Here is a 16,447-nt window from a genome sequence, read left to right on the forward strand (position 1 = left end):
GCAGCTGTGGCCAGGCCTCTGACCCCCCAGCTGCCCAGCCCCACCGAGATCATGTCTGGCTAAGAGGAAGCTTCTGAGACCCCCACTTCCTGAACCTCAGAGCAGGCTGGGCTGGGGCCTCCCACTTCCCTCCAGAGCCCCCAGCCCTGCCCTCAGCTTCTCCAACCCACTACTGCAGCCCCCCAGCTGCGTTTCCTAGGGTGGAGGGTGGAGGGGGATGGCTAGGCGACTTGCCCTGATCTGGGGTCGACAGGGGCAGGAAGCCCCATTGAATGGAGGGTGAGGACCTGGTGGGTGAGGGGCCTGGACGGAAGGGGAGGGCTAGGCGTAGGAGGGACCTCCCCTGGAGACGAGACTGCCTATGGAGCAGGGCTGTGACCTCTACCATAGGACCCTTCAGAACTAGGCTAGTCCGCTGGTTCAAAGCCAGCCCTATGGATACAAGATGGGCCAGCCTCTGCCATAGCCAGGGTGATGCTCTGATGCAGCCATCAGCTTCTGTAGACAGACTGGGGATGTCTTAGGTCACCTTTCCCCATGGAGTTGGGTGGTGGGAGCAGCAGGTGATGCCAGACTGGGGTTGTCTGAAGGAGGTGTCCCAGGTGGAGGCTCTCAGGCACTCGGGCTGTCTGCCAGGCCTGATGAGGTTGAGACATCCCTGGCCTTCCATGCTACTGAGGCAGGAAGTCTGGGTCAGGCCTGGACTGGCAGAATTGAGGGCAGGACCAAGGCTCAGGTGGGGCAGGAAGTAGCCCTGGACTCCAGCGGGGATGGGGTGACCTCCAAGGGGCCGTTTCCTCCCTGGGAATATCCTGCCCGGCAGCAGGAGGAAAGAGGGCTCCAGGCCGGGCAGTCAGGAAGGGTCTGGAACTCGGTGTCCCCTCTGGCAGGACCCCGGGAGATCCCAGGAGGGACCAACGGAGCTTATGGATGTCTGAGCTCTGGAGCTCAAAGGTCACTGCCCTGCCCCCAGCCTAGAGCTCCTGCTCCCTACCCCCCACCCCAGGCTGAGATCCTGGGGTTTTCAGCACTGTCAGTCTTATCCTTCCATGGCTAGGAGCTCAGACTCTAGTCCAGTTTCAGTTCCCCAATCGAACCATGGCCAGAGCCCATGCCTCCCAGCCTGCAAGTGGCTATGGACAGAGGGCCAGGACCCTAGAGAGAAGCCCACAAGCAGCAACCTGTGCCTCAGAGCTCAACCCGAGTCATCAGGCCGGGCCTGGGCAGACAGCCCAGCTCCAGCTACCCCTGCTCTGGGCCCCAGGAGGGCATCAGCGGCCCAGCACCACCCCAATGGCCTAAATATAACCCAAGCAGGCGCCCGGCCGGGAATAGAGACCTCTGTCAGCTCCCAGCAGGTGCTGGTGGGAGGAAGGTCAGCATGATTGGCAGTGGTGCTGGCCAGGCAGGCAGCCAGACGTGGGTCATGTGAATGTCGATGGCAAAGCCCAAGGGTGGGGCAGCATGTCCTCACAAGACAGCTGGGTGCCTGGCCCACTCTGCTTGGAGCAGCCCTGGACTCAGCTCTCACCCTCACCTCAAGTCTGTGGCTGCTGCCAGGCCCCCAGGAAGGGTAGGCCTGCCCAGCACCAACTGTGTGGCAGGGCCTTCAGCAAGGTCCCACCCTGCCACCCTGGCCCCTTCACCCTCAGGCCCTTATCCTGCCTTGTGCCACCCCCGACTCCAACCCCTCTTCTTCAAATTGTTCTGAGCTGACAGCTAGTCTGGTCAAGAGAGCTTGACTCCAGTGTTCTCCGGACGCCCCTCTGCACCTCACCTGATGTCCTGGCCTCAAACTGCTCCTGATGGGACAGTTAGGTGAGGTCCCTTGAGTCCCATATCACTGGGGTCTGGGCTCTGAGGATGGCAGGCAGGGCTCAGCTGGGGAGAGTCCCTGCTCCACCCCAACATTTCAGCTGCCTTCCCCAGCCCCCTCAGACAGTCTCCTGGCCCCAGGTCCCATCTTGGCCTATATCCCAAGCCCAGCACTGCATCCCCCCCTGCTGGTTAAGTCCTGGACATCCACAGGCCCGCCCTTGGACATGGCTCTCCCCAGCCAGCCTCTCCGCTGTTCCCCTAAAGCACGAGCCTTCTCTCCCACTTTTGTAGAGAGGAGACTCTCCAGCTAAGAATCTGCAAGTACACTGAAAAATTCCAAGCAGCCTGGGAGGTAAGTATCTTTCCTAGTTTTCCGCTGTGGTCATTTCCAGTTACTTGAATCCAAACCAACGGTTTCTACCCTCACTTGATTAAGTCACGTGCAAGGCCGCTGGGGCAGGAGTGGCAGGCGCTGGAGAGGGGAGGCCTGTCCAAGGTATTACAGGGCCCAGTGGTCTGGCCTGACCTCAGAGAGGGTATGGAGAGGGCAGGAGCAGGTGCTGGGGAGAGTGGAGGCTGAGGAGTCTGAGACACTCACTGCTACTGAACCCCACTGGGTTGTTTATTGATTAAATGAGTGTTTGTCCAGCACCTATGACATGAAGCAATGTGCTCACCACATGACACGTGTCGCCATTCCAGAGGTTAGAATCCCTGAACCTTGGGCTCTAGGAGGGAGTCTTGGATCCAGGGACTCTCCATCTGAAGGGGACCTCAGGGTCACCCGCTGTACCCTCCAGCCTGTGCTTCCCCTCTGCAGCCCCCTGCGGTCTTCTGGCCCTACTCTCATGCTCCCAGTGATGAGAAGCTTTCTTGCCAGAGGCAGCCCATGGTACCCAGGTCAGTGGGATTTGCAGTTCTTGCTTTGCAGATTGGCAGGTCCAAAGCCCATCCCTGGAGAGACAACAGGGCCAGTACAGGGGGCTGTGCCTGGTGTGGCAGAAGCTTGGGCTGGGGAGGCAGGAGGGGCCAGACTAGGGAAGGCTGGGTGCTGGCTGGGAGTGTGGACTCTGCACGCCCCTTTCCCCAGCTATCCCTCCCGCCCTGCCCCTCAGGACCCCAGGAGGGGTGGGACCCAGCTCCATGGCCCTACCTGTGCTGGACGTGGTGGAGGCTGCAGCATAGGCTTGTTTATTCTTCATCTAGTTTTTCTGGTTTGGAGCCTGGGTGCCCAAGCAGGGCTAGGGGCCTGGGAACCAGTGGGGAGGTGGGGGGTTGGCAGGAGGAGGAGGGGCCCCTGACAGGGGTGTGGCTAAGGAAAGGAATTGGGCCTGGGTTCGAGGCCATCCTTGAACCCTGCCTTACTGCTATCTTTCTGTCCATACCTGCCCTCACCTGTGGACAGGTGAGTGAGCTCCAACCTGAGCCACCAGGGTCACATGGGCCTTGAAGAGGAGGCCTGGTCTTTAGCCCATCTGCCTCTACCTTCTGGCCCAGTCACAGGCCTGGGAGGGGACCTGGGGTGCAGCCTCAATGGGGCTTCTGTGGTCAGAGAGTCTGGGGTGGGAGCAGGTTTCCAAAAGCAGGTAGCTTTGGTTCTTGGCCCCCTGGGCCTTCCCGAGCGACACCTGGGTACCGAGCTCTGTGTGAGGGAACAGCGGGGACAATGGCGGTGAACAGTGGTGTGAGGCCCCAGAGTGTGGTGCTCTCAGGGGAGGCAGCTCCTACCTACATGGCCTTGACTGCCCTTGACTTAAATCCGGGTTCCTGTGCTTCCTACATGTGGAGCCCTGGACCTCTGTGTGCCTCTGGAGGGACCGATGGGGGCCTTCCTCCCTCCTCCCACCTCCTGCCCTCCCATCCCGAGTCCCACCGCCTGCTTCTTCTCCCCACTCCAATCCCAGCTGCCCAAAACACCTCGGATGCCCTCTCCTCTCCGCCAATCAAATTCTGTCCGCCTGCCCTTCTCCCAGACGTGGGGAAACCGAGGCCCAAGGAGTGGAAGTGCTGAGATGAAGCAGTAATGGGTGTGAGGTTGGAACTCTCATGGGGGCGATGGTGGCAGTGGTGGGCAGGTACTGGCCATGATCACCTGGGAAGCAGTGACTTCTGGGCAGCCTGGCTTCCTGGAAGGGGCTGCTCTGCAGACTTCAGCCCCTGGTGGTCAGTTCCCTGGCCCCCCAGCCTGTCGGGGCCATTAGTCAGGGGTCTGCCTGCAGAGAGCAGGGTCCTGGTGAGAGGCTGAAGCCCCGAGCACCTGGCTGTACAAGGGGACTATGGACAGCATCTGCACCCCAAAAGTGGTACCCACTGTGGGAGCAGCTCCCAGCAGCTGCCCTTCCTCTGGGCAGCCCACCTTGATCTCCCTCTGAGCATTCGGTCAGGGCACTCAGTGCTCTTCACCCACCTGGCACTCACCATCTCCATTCTAGAGCTGGGGAAAGTGAGGCACAGTGACACAGCATGTCTGTACTCATAGCATGAGTCCAGGCCTAGCCAAGAGTCCCTCCCTGCACTGTGCTGTCCACCAACCCACCCAGCCCCTTCACCCATGGTGTCCAGTGAGGTGAGGAAACAGGGCCAGGCTTGGTACGGTCTGAAGGAGGAGGGCTAGTGGGCTCCCAGGGGGGCACAAGGCATAGAATTCCCTGTCAGGGGAGGGGGATGAACAGCTGGGGATGGAGCCGGGCATGTGTGTGTCATTCTGGGCCTTGCTGTTCAAGCCCCAGTGGGTTTTAAGAGTGCACAGAAGTTCACCAGGGCAGAAGGGCCAGCAACAAGCAGACTACTGTCTGGTGGGCAAGCCGGGGCTCCGGATGCACGGGCAGCACCCAGGCCCTAGAGGCAGGAGACTGGGATTCACACTCAGTTCTTTTTTCTTCCACACCCAGCTGTCCCGAGCTTCATCCCTCCCACAGCCTAGACAGGAGGGTCTCAGAGGCTGGGGTAGAGTCTAGGAAGGAGTCTGCACCATAGGGCTGCCTATAGGCTCTCCATGTGACTCTGAAAGGACTTTCCCCTCTCTGGGCCTTGGTTTCCCATCTGTAAAATGGTCAATGGCCCCTGAGGAAGCTTTTTGCTCTGACAGGCTCTGTGGCTTGGGGTAGGGATGTGGCCCAGCCCTGCCAGCTGAGACCAGACCAGGAACTCAGTGCAGGTGCTTTGAAGGCTGGGGACCCAGCTGACTAGGGTCAGCTGACTGGGGTCCTTAGGACAGCCCACCCTGGAAGAATCCCCACAACATCTGCCTCCTCATCCCCCACATTCCCAGCTGGGCCTGGGCTGGCCCAGCCCCCAAAACATTTCTTAGGGATTAGGTCCTAATCCTGTTAGACCCACTGGGGGCCTCAGCCTCCCTGCCCTGTGCTGTCCACCAACCCACCCAGCCCCTCCACCCATGGTGCTCCAGTTCTCAGGGCCCTGGGAAGCTCCCAGAAGGAAGATGGCCTCGCTGAGTCCCTGGGTGCAACCTGGAGCCTAGGCTTCACCCAGGCCAGCTCTTCTTGGCCTGAGCCAAGCTTCAGGCTCTTCTGTTGTGCAGGCAACTGGGAGTCCCTTCTGATGTTGAGGTGAAGAAACTCTAGCATGTTGGTTTTTCATCAAACCAGTTCTAGTATACAAATCAATGTTCTCACTCCTGTATCCCAGGCAGACATCGCCAATCAATCCTAGATCTCCTGCTCCATGGACCCAGAAGCTTCAGGTTTCTCAACCCTGAGCTCCAGGTGGCTTCTGCCAGTGGGTCAAAAGCAGCACGGTGGCTTACCCACTCTGATGGCAGTGGGGAGGGACAGTCTGGTAGCAACCAGGAAGGGCCAGCCCTAGAGGGGTTCAGGGCTCCTGAAGAGATTCACATTGTGCTGGAGGCCTAAGAGAGAGGGACCAGCAGAGCGGGGAGCCAACACCAACCCCCAACCCTCGATGTTGAAGCTGACCCCGACTCTGACTCCTCAAAGAGGGTCCCGCCTCATTGTCCCTTCTGTCTCACCAGAAACTGCAGCTCAAGGAGGGGCACAGTTGGTTCCTGGAGGGGCGTGTGTGTGTGTTGGGGGGGTTCCTCTCCTCTGTGGCTGGCCCTGCCCCCACGAGGCCTGGGTGGGAGCCTTGACTCAGTTTGGGCTCCAGAAACATTTGCTTTAAGTCTTAAAATATCAGGTTCCTGCATCACAGGGCTTCCCTGGGGGCTGCTGGGCAGGCGGGAGGGATTCCAGGAGTAAGAAGATTCCCCCTCTCGTCCCCACCCCACCAGCAGCTCTGCCTGTCCCTTGGCCTCCACCGAAGCCAGCCAAGTGTTTCTGGGGATGCCAGCTGGGTCCCTATTCTCTTATTCTGGGGGAAACCTCAGTTTGCCCCTATCAAATCCCACTCTTCAGAACGTCTCTACCTCGTCAGAAGCTGGAGGTGGAGGCATAGGTCCTGGTGGCCTCAGTCTCCCTTCAGAGCTCAAATGTGCTCCAACAGGACCTGTGGATGCTTTCAGCCAAGGACAGTTCAGATGGGAAAACCGAGGTCTGGGGAGACAAAGCCTCTCACCTTGGTGTGGAGCTGTGCACCCCAGCCCCCGGCGGACGCAACGCCACTAAGCAGTCTTGAAAAGAGGACGACACCACATTGGTGCTGGGCCCAGCATTGGGGTGGCTTCCCAGAGACAGGGACACTTGCATGGGATCTTGAAGGTTGAGTAGCAGTTTTAGGATGGTCCTGGTCCTGGTCGCGAGGCTCCCTGGACAGAAGGATCAGCCTAGTAGGACCAGACCGGAGGATACAGGCTGGTTCCAGGCTTGCGGTAGGAGGGAAGGCCCTGTGTAGTGTGTGTGTGTGTGGGGGGGGAGGGGCGAGGGGAAGAGGGGCCTGTAACAAGCTCAGGCAGGAGGCTGGCTCAGGTGCCAGATGAGGGTGGGATGGGGGCTCAGAACAGACTTTGGGACCTGCTGCTTGGGAGACCAGACAGACCTTCTGGATGGCAGTTCTGCCATTCAGCATGAAGGTAGCTCCCTCCCACCTCTGCTGCTCCTGGGACCACCGTCCACCCAGAGGAAGGCACAGTCCTCATGGCCCGCCCACGCCCTCCCAGGCAGACCACCAGCCTTGGCCCAGGGGACCATCCTCGGTGCAGAGCGGGAATTGGAGCCAGGCAGCAACAGCTGGCCCCACTCGAGCGTCCCCCAGGGGCCACCGCCTTAGTTCCCAGGCCCCCATTCCAGCCTGTTCCCAGGCTGCACCCCACCCCCCAAAACATGCTGCTAGGGATGTGGTCAAGAGGAGGCTGTAAGGGGACCACCGGCTGGGAAATCTCACCTACCCCTGGCTACCAGACCTCAAGACTGGCCTTCAGGCTGGGGAAGGCCCAGCATGGTCCCTGCCTCGTTCCTCTGCCTAATGGGCTCAATCTCCCTGCAGGAATACACACTCCAGACAATGGAAGACCCCAGGGGGACCCTGCCAGCCAGAGGGGACTGCATGGAGCGAGGCAAGACCTCCAACAACTCTGGGACAGTTGCACACAGATCTGTGTAGGTGCAGAAATAATACCAGTTTGATGGCTGCCATCCTTCTTGGTAGCACCAGAGGGATAATGTCTACTTGCCTTCCTGGGAGCTGGCCTTGGAGAGTTCCCGGCAGTGCCCACAGACCCCATGCTCCTGTCCTCACACCCTCCCCACCCTGTGTACCACCTGGGGTGCCAATTTCTGTCTGTGACTGAGGCAATGAATGCCTGTGCACCTGTCGTGCCCTGCAGAGAGACCCCTTTCTCTCTTACCTCCAGAGGATTTCAGACACAGGTACACACTGGGGTGTTTGCCTCTCAAAAGGGGTATCACTATGCTCTTAGTTGGCTGCCTCTAAGTGTCCGACCATCTGGTTGTCCTACCTGTTCTCAGGGCCTCCCACACTGTGGCTTGGGCAAGTCTCCCATTTTACAGGTGGGGAAACCAAGGCCCAGAGAGGCTGTGAGGCTGAGGCTGATGCCAAGCGCTGAGGGTGGAGGGGGTATCCTGTGGCTCATCAGCAGTGGCTGCCAAGTGACATCCAGCGGTGGGGGAGGGATCAGTGTAGAGAGGGGGTGGGGAGGGATTCTGAGATCCATCCTGTCATAGCCAGGCCCAGAGAAAGCAGGGACCTGAGTTTTCCCCCCTACTCCCAGGAACCAGGTGCCATGTCCCCAAGGGGCTGAGAATTACAGAGGGAGAAGGATTAGTTGGTTGTTGGCGCCCTTGAAAGCCGAGCCTGCGGCCTGCTCTGGGAATGGGTATCTGACCCCTCTGCGGCCTCCACAATCCGGAGAAAATCCTCGAGGCCGAGTTAATACCAAGACCAATTTTTATTTCAACAAAGTTAATTCTCTACAATGTGATACTGAGGGAGAGGGATTTTCCCCGCTGTGGGGGGAGGAAGGCTGGGGTCCTGACATGGCGCCACCCCTCCCCCATTCCCCCAGCTGTCCCCACCGCCAGAACAGGGACAGAGCAATTCAGGCTGCTCCTCTGGAGGTGACCCCCACCCCCTAGCTCTGCTTCCTCAGTTCTGCAGGCCCTGTGGCTGCCCCCTGGGCTTGATGTCCTCCCTTCCAGGCCCTATGATGGGTGACGGCAATGGCGAGGGGAACTCCAAACCCCCACCTCTTTTATCTCCTCACTGAGGGCTGTGTCCAACCCCTGTCTACTCATGAGCCTGTGTCCTTTGAGTCACACAAAGCTTGTGGACCCCCAACCATACCCTGTGGGCCTTACTATGGGTCCTCCCACTTCCAAGGGTGTGGCTGGCCTGGTCTTGGCCCAGGGTGCCTGCTGTGGGGCTGTAGAGGAGCAGCAGGGGCCCAGGTGACAGAGGGCACCCCCCCCCTCTGCCCACGAAGTCCCTAAGGGAGAGGGAGGAAGGGGTTGGGGCTGAGAGGGGCTCAGGTGACCTCACTGCCCCCCAGCTGAGCCTGGGGCCAATCCAGAAGCTGCTCTCTGGCCAGATAATCGATGGTCTGGGGGCCCCAGTGAGTGTGGGAGGTGGGGAGCCCTGTCAGAAATTCCTCCTGACAATGACCACATGCACCCACGGGCTGCCCTGCCTTCCCGGCTCCTGCCACCTTCCAAGTGAGGCGCCCACCACTCCCCGTTCTACAGGGAAGCGGCTGCTCGGGGAATGGCCTCAACACAAACTCCAGACATGCCCAGTGCCTGCCAGCCCCAGTGCCCAGCCGTAGAATTTCCCCAGCGGGCACAGCCAAGGGAAGCCCTTGAAGGTGGTGGGGGAGTGACACTCTGGAGGGCAGGGATGTCCCGGCAGAGGGATCAGTGTGTACAAAGGTTAGAGGTTCATCAGGGCTGCTCAAGGCTGCCCACACTGGCCCCAGGCTTCACTCTGAGGGTACTGCCCGAGGGCAGGGGTGGGGGCCCAAGGGCACCCTATGACAGACCAAAGTCAAACCAGATGGGCTGGGGGCCCCGTGGGGCAGTCGGGCCATTCGTCACCGTTATCTGCCCCGCCGCCGAAATCACAAACACATTTTTAAGTGAAGGACTGGCTGCCACCGGCCTTCGGGCCCTGATGCCGCACAGCTGTGGCCGCACTGGGGTGGGGGTAGGGTTGGGGGAAGGTATGGAGAGGGGGTATGGGGGCCAGCAAGCAGCAGCCCAAGGGAGGAATGCCTGCTGCCCCCCGACATGTCCCCCAAGGCTGCCCTGGAGGCTGAGCAAACGCCAAGCCGCCCACTGATATCTGTGGCCTCCTCTGCTTGGACCACTCTAGACCTAGGGTCAGGGACCAGGGAGTACTCCCCCAGCTCTGCCCTGGGCACCCCTGCCTCCTGCCTTCTTCCCAGAGCCTTGGCATCACAGATTTGCCCTCTGACCCCTACACTGACATCAGGGCTGCATGAGGGGACAGAGGGGCTCCAAGTGGGGGATACGCCTTCTGCAGGGAGCTGGTGGTTCAGTGGTCACTTCATGGGATGGAGCTGGGGGGCAAGACTCAGAAAGAAAAAGACAGAAATAGGGGCAAGTGATAGACAGAGAAAGAGATGGGAGAGACCCTGGTGCCTGTTACCAGAGACCCACCTTCCATGTCACACAAGGCCAGCAGAACCTCAGGGGCATGGCTATCTTACTCTTGCTGTGGTGGGCTATGTGACGACCCATCCTCTAGGGCGTGCAGGTGAGGGTGGGGCCGGGCTCCGTCTGGCCATCACTCTGGGAGCCAAATGCAGGTTCTGCCCAGCACCCTGGACCCCCAGGCAGGCCCATGGGGGTGGGGGGCGCCGGGAGAAATGGCCTGTAACGGGGGTGGGCGTCCCGGGCGGGAAAGCAAACAGTGTCAGCAGCTAATGAGCGGGAACCGGGCCTGGGGCCGGGGGCCTGGGGAGGGGCACAGCCATCGCTCATCCTGACAGGCGGACGGCGAGGGGGGCCGGGGACAAGAGATGGAGGGGAGCATGAGAGCCGACAGAGGGTCCCCTGGAGACCCGACCCTGCACACAGACAGACAGACAGACAGAAGGGAGGCAGCCAGGACACCCCCCACCCCCCTCTGGCTCCCATCCCCAGCTGTGGCCTCAGGAGACCTGACTTCATCATCTCCCCTGTTGGAGCTGGCTGGCTGCCCCCTCCCCCACTGAAGAATTTGCAGGACAGAGGAGAATGTCCAGGAGGGGGGGCTGAATGTGGGACCCCCGATTGCATGCTGGGGAGCAGGAATCTGGGGTCTTGAGGCCCTGCTGCTCTCTGGGCCTCAGTTTCCCATCTTTACAAGGCAGAGGCGTACCCTGAGGTAGCCCTCCCTACCCTGACTTTTCACCATCCCTGTGGTGACTTCCCTCCCTGTGCGTAGCCCCAGCTGTCCTCAAGGTCCCCACCCTTCTAGATAGTCCTCTCCAAAACCTCGGTACCCCCAATAGGCCCAGTAGCAGTGGGTGGGCTGACTGAAATGGGGCAACAACTTTCATGTGCAGGACGGCAGGAACTGCTTCCCGCAGGTATGGAGTCAGCCCGCCATTTCATAGGTGGGAAGACTGAGGGAAGGGAGATGAAGGGGTTGGACATTAGGTCAGGCTCTTGGCCTCTATGCCTCTGGCAGACTGGAAGACCCTGCACCCCAGCTCTGGCCCAGGCAGAGCTGACCCAGGCTTTTAGCCTCCCACCTGCCCTGAGCACCCTGAAATTTCAGTTTCAGAGCAGGGGAGACCTCAGGAGCCCTCCTGAGTCCCTGCTGGCCCAGTCCTGGCTCCAGTGGCCCCGGAACAGCCTGGCTGGCTGGGTGTCCTGTAGGTGTCTGCCTGCGAGGTGTTCAGGCCCCAGTCCTGCCTAGCTGAGAGGGAGGGGCAGTCATAAATTCACACCGCCAGCCGCCCGCGGGATAAATGTGTCATCGACTACACAATTTATGAGTGCACCCCTGGCCTGAAAGGCAGAGAAAACAAGCCTCTGTGTACACATGGCGTGGCGGGCAGGGACGGGCTGCTGCTGGGGGCATGCAGGGCATGGCAGGCCAATAGGACACACGCATGCAGAAGGTGTGAGGACATGGACACGTTCATGGGGCTGTGGGAACACGGACTTGCTCAAACAGGGAGGTGGGGCTGTCCATCTCTGATACACCCCATCCCACACGCAGTGGCGCAATGACACACCCTCACACATCAGAGGTGGCACAGCATGCTAGGGACACTCCATGGGCATGCCACTCAGAAGCATGTCGGGTTCTCCACGTGTTACACCCACACCTTCACAAGAATCTGACTCAGGAAAGGGAAGACAGGAAAGCTCTCTGAATGCGTGTGTGCATGTGCATGTGGGCATGTGTGTACACACGTGCACGTGCAGATGTGCACACATGCATCTATGCATGTGTGTTTGCACATGTGTGTGTTCATGTACATTTGTGCAATGTGCACATGTGGATGTGCATGTGTTTGCACACGTGTGTGTACTCACATGCGCTTGTGCATGTGTACATATGCATGACGAAGGTTGTGGTGGGGGGACCTGGGCCACTGCACAGGGTGACAAAGCAGAGGCAGAGACAAGCTGGCCCAAGGAGGACACAGGCAAGCATGTTGGGAGATAAGGATGTGAGGGAACAGGGCAAGTGGTGGTGCCTCTGTCCTGTTTTGGTCCCACCTGCTTTGAGGCTTGCCTGTCTCAGAGCCCTGCCAGTCCAGCCACTAAATACACCCGACATGGGCGCTGAGGGAGCGAGCATGACTCAGCCTTGTTCTGCTTCCAAGCCTGCAGACTGTCATGCCCATTGTCCACCTTGTCCACCGGGACCCTGTGGGACATTTCCAAGCTCTAAGCTCCACTGGCGCAAACCTCAGTTACCCAACCAAGCACAGTGGCCCAAGTCTGAGAATGCAGGGTGGGGGGTTCCTGGAAGCCTCGGGGAGCACTCAGGGAGGATTGGGAGGACTCTAGGAGAATCTGGGGAGGACTCAGAGGACTTTGGGAGGAGCTGGGAGGATTTGGGAAGGATTCAGGGCGGACTCAGTAGACTCAAAACAGCATCCCTGAAGTCTGGCAAGGACTTGGGAGCTTTGTGGAATAGAGGCTGCGGGTCAGCTTTAGCTGTCAACACCTTCCATGGATGGTCTGGGGACACATTCACGCCGCAGCCACTCCTCCTGCTGGCCTTGCCACAAGAGGCTCAGGAGTGTGGACACCTGGGAGAACTCTTGTGGTGTCAAATGTCCAGTTCAGGGAGAAGGGGCTGACTGATGTCCCAGAGACCACTGTGGCAGAACCATGGCACCCTCAAATAAGGAGAGGCGGCATCATTGATTCCCCCACCAAGGACCCACAGAGCAGACACCTGGAGAGCTGAGCAGAGACCCCCCCACACCAGAGACCCCAACACCAAGGTCTTCTACAGCAGACATTCCCATAGGATGGACCCGCAGAGAGGAGACATGCAGAGCAGGGACCCCAGATGAGGGACCTGCAGCAGAGAGACCCACAACATAGGGACCATCTCCAAGGATCCCCAGAGCAAGGGGGGCCCAGGTGAGGCATTTACTGCCAGGAGAGACCCACGGTTCCCACAGGTCTGACCCCCTTTTCCCATAAAGAAAGCCGATGTTCTCCTGTACCCCCCTCCATTTGGACATCTCAAGATGGCATGTCCATGGGCTTCTGCCTTGCTCTGGGTCTGTGTCACGGGAGCTCTCCTGGGCCTGCCCCCAGGCTGTGCTCCTGCAGGAAGGTGGGGCAGCCCCAGCTCTGCATACACCTTTAGTGGGCACACAGGGGCATGGGCGGGCATGCTGAGACAGGTGACTGTCAAGGGCGCCAGCCCCTCCCCAGCCCTGCCTAGACAGAAGCCCTTTCCTCGGTCTCTGCAAAGACTGGCTGGAATTCTTCAAGAGCATCTTTAAATAAACAAGCAGAGAGAAAAGCAAACTCCTCAATACAAATCACATCAAAATAGATTTCCATGCATACACATGGCAGAGCTTGGCCTTTGGTCCCCACACTTTAAGCCACTTCCTCAAAGCCCCTCTCAAGCTCGTGTGCCCACTCTCCCCCCAAGGGCACTATTGCCCGGGCTACACCCTCACCCCACCTCCCTGGACACCCAGCCCCAGGCTGCAGCCTCACTCTTGGGGGTGGGTATCCAGGCCCATCCACACACCTGGGCAAGAGAACTGGCTGCCATGCGGACCCTCTATTTCTCTTGAGGTCTGTACCCTCACACCCCAGGGATGTTCATTAGGCAAATCTTGAAGGATCCCGCCTCTGAGGGTTCCTTTATCCCACTGGGGGGTACAGTGACTTTGTGGGGATGGCCCCAGGATCCTGTGTGACTGGGACGGAGGCGGAAAGAGCAGCACCTGGGCAGGTGGAGAGAGGCGTGCAGACTGGTGCCTCCCTTACCATATGTGGGTCAGTCTGGCCCAGAGCCCCTCAATTTGTCTGACATGCTTAAACAGGGCAAGATGAGCCTCCAAGAGACACTGATGGTAGGGAGCTGATCAGTTCTCTTGGGATGGTCCTGTCAGGAGGGGTGGAAGGAAGAGTGGGGGATCTCTGCTAGGTAGAGGTCTGGGGACCAAGGGAGCTATACGTCTCCCCCATGTAGCCAGCAGCCTCCAGGCAGGGCTGCACACTGGTGGGAACAACAAAGATAAAAATGAATGAATGATTGAATGACGGCTACCCCTGCACACTTGGGCACTCTTCTGCCATCTCCCTCCTGTAGGTTGAGCCCAGCACACCTCCTGGCCCCTGCACTGTCGGCCTCCTCTCTGGAGAGGTGTCTCCTGACAGCACAGTGCTGCTCGCTCAGTCTGGATGTCCCTAGGAGGCCCTCCTCGTCCCCCCTCTGGACACACCGGGTCAGTGCTTTTGACATCCCAGGGCAAGAGGCAACTCAGGTTTGTTCAGAGGGTTAAGGGGACCATCCACGTGACGAGGCCCAGGCTAGCCCACAGGACACTCAGTGCCTCTTTCAGGCACAGAATTCTGAGCTTCAAAAGTCTTTCATGACAAGGAAGCTCCCATCTTCACCCCCACCACTCTTTGAGACAAGGCATGAAAGATTTCATGGAGGACTTGGGCATTTCCTTGTGTACAGGTGGCCTTATCTCTGCCACATGAGCCCTGAGGGGTTGTCTACAGGACAGACCCCTGGGGCAGGGATCACTGAGGCCGGCCTGGCTCAAATTTGGGTTCTGGGCAATGGGGTGCTGAGCACACGCCACAGGTTCTGGGAGCACTCCCACGGGCTCTCTCAAGCCTCACCCACCAAGTACTGACCCCTCCCCAAGGTGTGCTCACACCTGTGGATGTGGCCCCACCTGGCCCATCTCGGCACCCTTTGTCCAGCTGGCCTCAGCACCCTGGGGTGGGGTAGGTGGTGGTGAAAGGAAGGCAGGTCGGAAGGAGAGAGAGAGATGGCATTTCCCCTGAGATAGAGTGGACCCCAGGGAAGGCTTCACTGGGGAGGACCACTGACCCCCCAGTTCCTGTGGGGCCAGCCATGGATCTCCTAATAGGACTGGATGTCTCCCTGCAGACATTTCCTGTCTGTAGATAGAGAAGATGAGGGTGGTAAAAGTGTGCATCCAGTGTAGACAGCACTGGGTGTAGACAGAACTGGGCATGTGACTGCTGGGGGAAAAGAGAGGTGGGGCCAGGGGATGCCTAAAGGGCTGCTTAAGGAGGGAGGGACACAGCTAAGGCCAGGCCCAGTCAGCAGGACTAGTGACCCCAAAGACCTCCTTATCCTGGGGGGGAGTGGAGGGAGAGCCCCCTGCTGATTTATGGTCCCTCCAGGGTTGAAGGGAGTTAGCCTGCTAAGGCCTTGCTCCCTCCTTCCTTGTTTGGGGTCGGCTGGGGTGGGGTGGCTCTCAGCTGGTTTCCAGATGGGCCTGGTGGAGGGGGCTTTTGGGGTTGGGAGGCCAGACACCCTGAGCAAAGGGACCTGGCCTGTGTTAGCCGGCTAGCCATAGTTGCCTTTGTCTCTCTCTGTGGTTGTCTCTCTGTCTCTAGACCCCTCTCTGTCTCAGGCTCTGTCTCTGTCCTATGTAGCCCCCCTTCCCCATGGTGGCCTGGGTGGGTGGGAGCTGGTGATTTATCACCCGCTGCCTGTCTTCCATCGGAAACGTCAGGGGTGGGCGCAGACTGTGCAGTGAGCTATGGGCCCCCAGGGCTCTGCCACCCACCCTAATGTTGTTGCTCAGTCTGGGCTGCAAGTGTGCCCCCCGCCCCATGACATGGCCAGGGGTTCGGTCCTCCAGACCTTCCCAGGGCCTGGTCCACACGGGACCCACTCAAATTTCCATCCAGTGAGGGGCCTGCTCTAGGCTCCCCCTTGCCTCCCCAGGCTGGAAGGGGCCGACAGAGGACTTCTACATCCCTTCCCCCACCCCCAGATTGGTCGGGTGGTGGCAGAGCCTCTGTTCCACTTTCCGGGGAAGCCAGGCATCCGAAACAGAAGCGGCTCAGGCAACAGAAGCGGCTCAGGCCAGCCAGCCCCTCACTGTCAGCCTCCTTGCCCAGCTGGCAGCAGCTCTGCCCTGCCCCCGCCGCGGTGCACACAGCAGGGGCTCAATAAGTGTTTTCCGAGCAAACAGGCGTAGGGAGGGCGGAGGGCACACCTGGGCTAACCCCCACCCCACACCCCCACCCCCCTGACACCGCCCGACGGAAGAGGTCCCTTATCTTCCTGGTTGACGAGCTGTCAGCAAGCCTGGGGGGAGGGGAGAGAGAGGGGCGGAGGGGCGCGCACACCCCTCCCCGTCTGTCAGCGGCCCTCGAGGCACCCCTCCCCGCCCTCATGGGGGGGTGCCACCTGCCCACCCCTCTCGGCGATCCACCGCCCGCCGGCCTGGGCAAGTCCGCCATCTCCTGGCCTCTGTTTCTCCGCGGACCGGGCTGTCTGTATCCAGCGCTCACCTCGCCGCCCGCACCCCTGCCGGCGTTTCTGCAGACCGGGAGCGCCCTCTGGTGCCTGCCCGGGATCGCGGCGAATGAGGGCGGGACTGGATGGGGTGCGGGGCAGTACCCACCTATTACACTGGACACAGAGGTTACTACGAGAGGTCACTGACGGCTGTGTCTGCCCGGAGAATACCGTCTGTCCCTGCGGGGGCACACTCTATCCAACCCTTTGACAGCTCACTCACTCGTTAGCTGGCTGCATACAG

General features: G+C 59.9%; 1 long non-coding RNA gene across 1 annotated transcript; it reads left to right on the top strand.

The window, feature by feature from the left end:
- Nucleotides 1-1,499: 1,499 nt before the first annotated feature.
- Nucleotides 1,500-7,449, top strand: LOC141569279 (uncharacterized). The gene is made up of 3 exons (XR_012492782.1): nt 1,500-1,818; nt 2,110-2,170; nt 7,219-7,449. It is a non-coding gene; the product is annotated as an uncharacterized LOC141569279 (long non-coding RNA).
- Nucleotides 7,450-16,447: the final 8,998 nt, after the last annotated feature.

Source organism: Rhinolophus sinicus, linkage group LG16 (genome assembly GCF_036562045.2).
Source record: "Rhinolophus sinicus isolate RSC01 linkage group LG16, ASM3656204v1, whole genome shotgun sequence".
In the NCBI taxonomy this organism is placed as follows: Eukaryota; Metazoa; Chordata; class Mammalia; order Chiroptera; family Rhinolophidae; genus Rhinolophus; species Rhinolophus sinicus.